Source organism: Xyrauchen texanus, chromosome 34 (genome assembly GCF_025860055.1).
Source record: "Xyrauchen texanus isolate HMW12.3.18 chromosome 34, RBS_HiC_50CHRs, whole genome shotgun sequence".
Lineage (NCBI taxonomy): Eukaryota > Metazoa > Chordata > Actinopteri > Cypriniformes > Catostomidae > Xyrauchen > Xyrauchen texanus.
The window spans coordinates 37,253,996-37,263,155 of record NC_068309.1 but is presented as its reverse complement, the minus strand read 5'-3'; positions in this window follow the sequence as shown (position 1 = coordinate 37,263,155).

The window sequence follows — 9,160 nt, the reverse complement described above, 5'->3', positions numbered from 1 at the left end:
TGCCAATATTTTTGACAACAATTGTAGCTGCTGTGCCCTCTCCACTGTATGTCCCTGTTCCCATTGGAGGACAACTATTTAGAAAATAAACCTGAGCCTCCCATGGCTCTCCTTTCCACGACTTTGCTCCACATCATGGCCTCCACACCGAGTTCCACATCATGGCCGCCACGCCTGAGTTCCACGTCATGGCTGCCAAGCCAGAGTTCCACGTCATGGCTGCCATGCCCGAGTTCCATGTCATGGCCGCCAAGCCGGAGTTCCACGTCATGGCCGCCAAGCCAGAGTTCCACACCATGGTCACTGAGCTTGTGCTCAGTGTACTCAGTGTGCTCCAGGCCATGCCACAGTCAGCTCCAGGCCATGTCACAGCCACGCCAGATTCAGCTCCAGGCTATGTCACAGCCAAACCTTAATCTGCTCCATGCCATGTCTTTGCCAAGCCCCAGACATGCCTCTGCGCCACTGTCCAGACCCACCTCCGCTCCATGGTCCAGGCCCGCCTCTACTCCACCGGGGACCTCCATCCCTGTGGCTTCACCTTGATCCTCATCTCCATAGGCTCTGCCCCTCAAGCCTCTCAGGGCCCCAATTTCCATTGGCTTTGCCCTGTCTCGCCACGCCCCACGGCCTGTCTCGACAAGCCACGTATCAAGGACTCCACCAGAATGCATTGTAAACTTCTCTGGACACTCCATCATCATCTACAGCATTGTCATTTACACATTACATTGTTAATGTAGATTGAATTATGCTGCTATCCATGAATACAGCCACAAGATCTCCCACAACCTTTACCATGTGTATTAAAGTGTGCACATCTTTTGGATTTTCAGCAATGGGATGGCAAATGTTCTGGCGGTGAAGGCATTCTGCTGTCCATCTAGAAAACGTAAGGTAAAAACAATTTAGAACAATTATTCCCACCTAGTGCCCATCATAATAATATATTATGTATTGAATATATGACCTATACAATCTTTGTCCCATCTTTATTCCTTTCTGTGCATTCTTTTAAATAAAAATTTTATTTCTCTAAACAAACAAAAGCTGAATCTTACACAAAAATATGCAATTGTGTATTGAATTGACTGTGCAGGTCTTTTAGGACTGATTATCCAATAAGAAGCAACATCTGTTTTCTAAAGGGCTTCAACATGCAAAACATGTTTTTAGCTCTTACCTGCAGTACAGCATTGCCATTACTTGAGGGTGGTGATGGAGCCTCAGTTTCATCTTCATTCACTCTGAATTCTAGAGGATCAATAAACATGCATAAAATCAAAGTGAGACACATTGTCAAAGCAGAAGTAAAAAAGTTGTGTCACTGATAACAAGTGAGAAGCAAAAAAGCAGACAAAAAGACAACTAATATCCTGTAATATTATCGATTTGACTGCACTTACACTATCGGATGAGAACAAAACTTGAACTGAATTAAGCTGAATAATGACATTGTCTTCTGTAGAGCTGCATTTGAAGTCGCTTCATAACTGATGAACTGTGCAACATCTACACTTACTGAACTGAATTGAATTAGCACGGAACTGACTTAAGCTAAATATTGACATTATTGTCTGCTGTAGAGCTGCTTTACAGTTGAAATGTAATTCATATCTGATTAATTTTGACATTATAAATTATACAAATAACATTAACACTGTTGAACATTTTTTTTTTTTACTTGATATAGCCTTGTTGAATATCACAGAGCTCATGTGAATGCTGTGGACTCTTTGGATACAACACACTATTATTCCACAAGTCATCATCGCGTGAGCTGCTTATGAGCCTTTGGACTGTGTGTGTTCTTTGGGTATCTTTCGATGGAGAAAGAGAGTTGTGTGAAGTGCTGGGTGTCTCCATATCTGTGGTCTTTGAGGTCAAATCAGTCTGTGGAAATCCTCCATTCTCCTTGTTCTCTACCTTGTTCTTACTCGTTTCTGAAGAACATCTAACAAAATGTTCAATGATTAACTTTTAAATTATAATTTACATCCCTTCTATCACTGTATTTAAAAATGATGCCAAAAATGCATTCAAGTAACTAAAAGTTTAAACCTGAAGTCAAAGCCTTCATGATCTTATTAAATTTCCTCCTGGATTCTCTGTTAGATGAATGTCTGGCATCTAATAATTGTGTCCTTGAACACTTGAAAGCGAGCCAGATCCATGGCTGGACAATTGTTCAGCAGGTCTTTCAGTATCACTGTATAATCCGTCCTGTAGTAATGATTGTTCATTCCATTCCTCTTGATCTCCATCAGATAAAGATTCTAAGTCTGAGAGACACACTTCTTGTTTAGTGCAAATTTAAAATCTCAACAATTTCAGTTTGGTTTGTTCATACAGGTTTCCAACAGTGTTATCCAAGGGAATATGTTTTCTTTTAAAATCACAGACATGAAAAGTGAAATCTGTTTCTGGATCTTTTGGTGGCTCCCCATTTGGAAAAAAAGGTTCTTTTCCATTTCCATGATTTGTAAAACTGTGTTTCAACAGTTTCTTTGAACTGTCTCATGTCTTGTGCCACCACCATTGCTGGCCCTCACTTGTTGGTATCCATTACGGCAGAATTGAAGCCATCCAATTTCAATTCTTTTTTTTCTGCAGATACATTTTTGTGTCTTGCCATCGAATACTGGTGCTTAGGGAAGACACAGGCTTTACCATGCAAAGCTTCAGCTGACTTTGATCCCAGCTTCCTTGCTTACATTTTTTCTCTCAAATTCTGTAAGAGTTTTGTTTATCAGAGCAGGCTGCTGTTTGTTGACAGAAGAAGAGGACAGCAAGTCAGTCACCATTTGAACTGATATACTTTGCTATTTCCTCATCAGTCATAACAGAGAGCACATATTTGTCAATCTGAAAATATAAAGATCAGATTTTATATATTAGTCCTTGAAAGAACATAAATGCACCCATGAATTCATAATACACAAATTAACACAGTCTAGACTTAATGTGTAACTTTTAAATGTGTAACACAATAAAAGTAACAGTCAAATCTCTTCATCTGTCACAGTTTGTCTCCACTGTGTTCAAGGACTCTTATTTTGAAGTTTTTCCTAGCACTACGTTTACCAGATTCCACTGCCACGGAGGCCAGTGCTCACGACCACGGAGGCCGTTCCCCAGTCTCTGCCAGTGCTCACGACCACGTAGGCCGTTCCACAGTCTCTGCCAGTGCTCACAACCACTGAGGCCGTTCCCCAATCTCTGCCAGTGCTCACGACAATGGAGGCCGTTCCCCAATCTCTGCCAGTACTCACGACCATGGAGGCCGTTCCCCAATCTCTGTCAGTGCTCACGACCACAGAGGCCGTTCCCCAATCTCTGCCAGTACTCGCGACCATGGAGGCCGTTCCCCAATCTCTGTCAGTGCTCACGACCACAGAGGCCGTTCCCCAATCTCTGTCAGTGCTCACAACCACAGAGGCCGTTCCCCAATCTCTGCCAGTGCTCACGATCACGGAGGCCGTTCCCCAATCTCTGCCAGTGCTCACGACCACGGAGGCCGTTCCCCAATCTCTGCCAGTACTCACAACCATGGAGGCCGTTCCCCAATCTCTGTCAGTGCTTATGACCATGGAGGTCATCCCCCATTCTCTGCCAGTGCTCTCTTCCATGGCTCTCAGCCCCGAGCCTCTCACGGCTCTGCCTTCCATGGCTCTGCCCCAGAGTCTTCCACGGCTCCGCCTTCAGCTCCTCTCCTTAAGCCTTCCATGGCTTCGCCCTTCCTTGGCTCTGCCCTCTGACTCTTCCACGGCTCCTTCCCCAGAGTCTCCTCCTTCAGCAGTTCCATTTCCTGACCTAGTCCTTACCTGACCTAGGTAGTCACAGTTTGTCTCCACTGTGTTCAAGGACTCTTATTTTGAAGTTTTTCCTAGCACTACGTTTCCCAGAGTCCACTGCCCTAATCACTTCATCTGTTCATTGTCTTCCCCACCTGTATTCCATTTCTGTGTGTGTGTGTGTGTGTGTGTGTGTGTCCTAGTTTTGTTTAGTATTTGTCAGTCCTTGAATGGTTATGTTTGTGGATGCGTTTGTTTCCACCCCTGAGAATGTTCTACTCCAGTGTTTATAATTAAAAGATTCTAAGGTTCTACTCCAGCATCTCCTCTCTTCCATTCCTTGGGCATCAAACGTTACATCATGTACATGCCATGCTGAAAAATTGCAAATATTATGCCAATATTCAATATTATAATGAATTTTTTTTTTTAATCTTGTAATTACAGTTAAGTGCATTGTGTGCTCCCCACCCTGCAGACTACAAGAGTTTAAAAATAAGAGGTATCATAAGAATTACTAAAAATTACCAAATATTATTTAAAACTGCCCTGATTAAGCTATTTCACTGTCCTTTTCTGTGTATCGCGGCACCGTTTTGTGGTCCGTTCTGCATAACGCGGCAGCTCATTTTAGCTTATCTCTGCCTGTTTTGCAGCCGACCCACTGACCTGCTCTGTTCTCCCGATAGCCTGTCCACCCCTGATTGGCCCCAAAGTGCATCGGCCCACATGGAAATTGCCTGGTGTGCCAGATTACCAGTCCAGCCCTGTATATGTGTATGAAACCTCTACGCTCCGTGAACGAGCAGTGCCTGGTTGTTGCTCTAGTCTAGAACAAGGGACAAAATCACTTCCTAGAACCTTTACTCTCACTATTCCTTTATGGTTTAGAAACTGCACCCGATTTGCTGTGATTAACACAACTTTCAAAACCGCTTTTTTAAACAATCTCTTAACTGATCAAGAACAAAAATTATTTGTAATTGTAATGGGGTGTAAGTAGGGGGGTCCATAAAATGGCGTGTGTTACTTTAAGGTGATTACTGTGGGGGGAGATGACCTGATTTTGGAGTTCATTTCTATAAGAGTGAGGGCCCTTTAAGACTTCAATCTGAACGTTATGACGTCAGCCATACGGAGGCTGATATTAACCGGAACAATCAAGCGGGAGTGATCTGCTGGTTTGAGTTTAATCACGAAAGCGTGCGGCCAAACAAACAGCGTGGGCAAATACAGCGCGGTGGGAGCGCATCTTGCTGGGGCTGTGTGGGAATAATAGCAGGTCAGTAGCTTTGTTAACGGTTGTGTAAACTATGAAATTTGATGGATCCTATTGTTTTAATGTTTTGTAATTGATTAAAGATAAGATGTTAGTTTGTTTTATGCTGTTAATAGTGGTGATTCAAGTGAAACGTGGGTTCTACAGAGACTATATACATCCACATGTGGGGTGACGCCTATGTTATAAAAGTGAGTATATTGATGATTGTGTACTTTTATACTGAAATGGAAATGTGTGATATTGATGTGTGTAGGTGTGTGTGTGCGCCACCACTGTATTCATGTGATTTATGCTTGCTTATACCACCTTTAGCCATTTGTGTACCTAGAGCTTGATTAATATAAAAAGGGGTCATAACTATTATATTTATTAATCTACTGTATTTATATGCTCTAATCCTCTCTGAGCTGACTGGGTCATATTACAGCAAGGGTTATCAGGATGGTCTGGGTATACTAAGTTTGTATTTTTATTTTGTTTTGGATTGCTGTGATTTGGCAGGTGGTATCTTGAATTTGATTTATTTGTTTTGTTCTAAGAGGTTTGGTTTATTGGAGTACCCCAGCCCATGGGTGATGTATTGTTAAAGTAGTATGACCTGTCTGTGAAGCCTAAGATTTAAATTACCTTTTTAACCATTTTGACAGAGAAATATTAAAAGACCCTGTTTTGTTATTGGTAGCCGTGTGCCCTTTTGTTTTTACACGCACCACTACGTAATTTTAACACCCCTTGTTCATTCTCATTTCTGCTTTTTTAATTGTGGTCTAGTCTAATTTGCTGCTACACAAACTTGTACTGCAGATATTGTTAATAGCTCTTAAGATAAATGTATTCATTGTTTCTGATTTTGTAAGTCACTTTGGATAAAAGTTTCTGAATTAATAGATATGCAACACTATAAATGTATAAGTCTTTCAAGTACTGCCTATGAGGTTGAGGTGCAGCTTTGACACTTTAAGGGACGCATGCACAACTACTATAGAAGGTGCAAACATTCATTGATGCTCAAGAAGGTGATGCATTATATGCAATTATGGTAAAAAAAATTTTTATTATATGATAAGTGTAATTTATATATGAGAAATTATATTTAATACTCTCCCTCATATTTCCTCAAAATAATAGGTTTACACAGATCATATCCTGATATAAAATGTACCCTTGGTTGTTAAAATGCTGTGCTGCCTTCTTGAGCATCAATAAATGTTTGTATTGTTTCTTATAGTTATGCACAAGTCTCAAACTTTCCTAAGAGAAAAGCTGCTCATCAATATCATATAGACAGTGTAGGAAACAGCTAAACTGTGCAGAAGATGCTGGAAATCCAAACAAAGTGAAGTAGCTGGAGGATTTTTCTCAGGAACAGTAAGCATTTTTATTCTCAGGACAAAGCAGGGACACAAAATCACAAAAGATACAGTCACTGATCATCCAGGAATCCAAACATAACAAATATAATTTGTGTAATTTAGGTTATTGTGAATTAAATGTAAGTATCTCATTTAAAACAGCTTCATCAGGACAGAACTAAATAAAAAAAAAAAGTGCAATTTTCATGATCCCTCTTATTATATTTAACAAGGACACCATAATTCGTGAACCAGTAAAGTATGTAAGGTATGTAAATCAATTCTAATATAAAAACCCAGGGTTTATACACATTTTTCATGACCATACATTTCCTAAAACGTCTATGCACACGTCAAATAAGAAAAATCCATGTGAAAATTGACCACAGCCTATCTTAACTAAAATGACAACTGACAAGCTATGTGGTTTACTACAAAATAAACCTTTATTTAAAGAACGCTCACTGACACATGTATGACTGTTAAATAATATGTGTCAAACCCAGAGAACTCCGTTGTGTAGCCTTCATAAACATAAATGACTCAGAGGAACAAGAATGTTTGAAAAAAATGAAATAAAAGTGTTCAGTAACACTGACCTTAACTGTAGAAGGCATCAGTGCTATAGACAAACTGTCATTTGGGATACAATATGTTGTAAATAAGAAGATTTTAAGACAGCTATGCCTGCTATTTACCATTAAGATAACGTCCCTATTTCAATTTCCCAAAAACAATCCACACAGTTTTTTCATTTCTGCAAGCTTTTCATCAATCTGATTTTCGATCTTCAGCAGAGATGCTTTCTTTTCTTTTGAAGTTTGGCAGAATCTGTTGGATTTAGGGATAAAGGTCAGATTGCTTGAAGCTTCTGCTTTATCAGCATATTCATCTGCTGATTTCTCAAGGGCACAAATATCAGCTTCCATCCTAGCCCTCTTCTTTTTCAAATCATCTAGCTCATCTGTGAGGGATTTCTTCTTCAGGTCAAGAGCTTGTTGTTCTTTTTACTCTTCTCTTCATCCAGGTAGGCATGGTACTTCTGCCTGGCTCCTGCAGCCGAAAGGAGCAGTTGTTTTGTGATCTCTACCTTGGTTCTGCCCCCTACAGACCTGACATGGTCAACAATGAGCCTCTGAGGCACAAGAGACCTCTCCTTCTGATTCTCCACAGTCAATTCTTTGTTGATGGAAAATCCTCTCAACCCTGGCCTGCCCATGAGAAAAGACAAGTAGACTCTTCACCACATCCCACAAATTATGGTTTTGTCCCCATTGTCCCATACAGCAGGGTGTCCACTCGATCTGTTTTGGGGTCAAATTCGTTGAAATTAGCCTGAAGAGCTGCCAAACCACAAAACTCTCTAAGCTCTCTAAGGATGTCATCACACATTGCCTCCTCTGTGTTTAGCTTCAACAAGTATGTGCAACATTCTTTTCATTTGGCATGTGCAAAGCTCTTTACATCCAGCCATGCATCTCTGGTCAAGGCACTGCATGATTCTCACTAATGTGTCCACCATCTTGCGCGGGGATCTGGCAGCGGTGGCGGAGCTCCTCGCCTCCGTGGGGCAGGAATGGGTGGTCGGATTTCCCCAGCTTCAAGAACCGGAACAGCTGGTGATACTGTTCCAGGCTATGACCCACCTGCTGCAGGATAGCCTACTTCAGGTCCGCATATGCCAGGAGGTTAGTTGCCGGAAAATGTTGGGAAGCAAGCTGGGCTTCCCTGGATAGTAATGGGAGGAGCCTGGCCAGCCCCAGATCTCCGCTGTTTTTTCAAACAGGTCGGGAAGGCCTCTGCATCCTCTTCCGCCCCCAGTGTGGGGTGAGGGCCAGCTGGCTGCAGTTGTCCGGGGTTGCTGTCACAATCTTCTTTTTTTAAATTGCCATTTAAAAATTGCATGACTTTTCCAGGTTTTTCATGACCGTACGAACCCTGAAAACTTTTACACACATAGGGATACACCAACATATTTGGTTACATCATTATCATTAACATATCAGCTAAATGTAGGCCCATTGAACTATGACACATTATCCAACTTGTCCCTTTTCATGTGAATGATGTCCTCTTTGGGAACATGTCGTGACCTTAAAAACTGTTGATCCTCGTCTATCGTTGAGCTACAACAATGATGTCACATCAACAACGATGACACATGCTTCGTGAGAGAACATTACAGGGTTTGTGAGAATGCAAATATCTTTGCGAGAGAATGCAAAATATTTAAAAAAATATTTTTCCTCCCATCTCATACTTTTTTCACCACCATGTCCCTTTAGGGGCTCCATACATATGTGATCTTGGCAATTTTGCAAAAATAATCTGTGGCTTTTAAAATGTTTCTTAAAATTTCCATGTTACCCTATTTACTTTGTTAGCTTACATTAATAGTCTTGAGGTGAACAATTCATCCTTGCAAATTAATCCACAGAAAATTTGTTTATCTTCGGAATTATCGCTCAAAATCGGACGATTAGCTTCACCTCTGGAATGACATTCCTTCTCTGACGTCAGTTTGACGGCTTGGGCAGAACATGCTATAACCACTCCCCTCCAACCGCCAGTCTGTGTCGAGCTTTGACAGAGTAAAAAAGACGTGTAACAAACACCGATTGTGAGGAGGTGCGTTTTAGGTCATGGCTCTCCCAATATGGAGGACAAAACATGCAAAAAAAAAAAAAAAACATAAATAAATGTAATAAGAAAATAAAGGAATAAATGTCTTG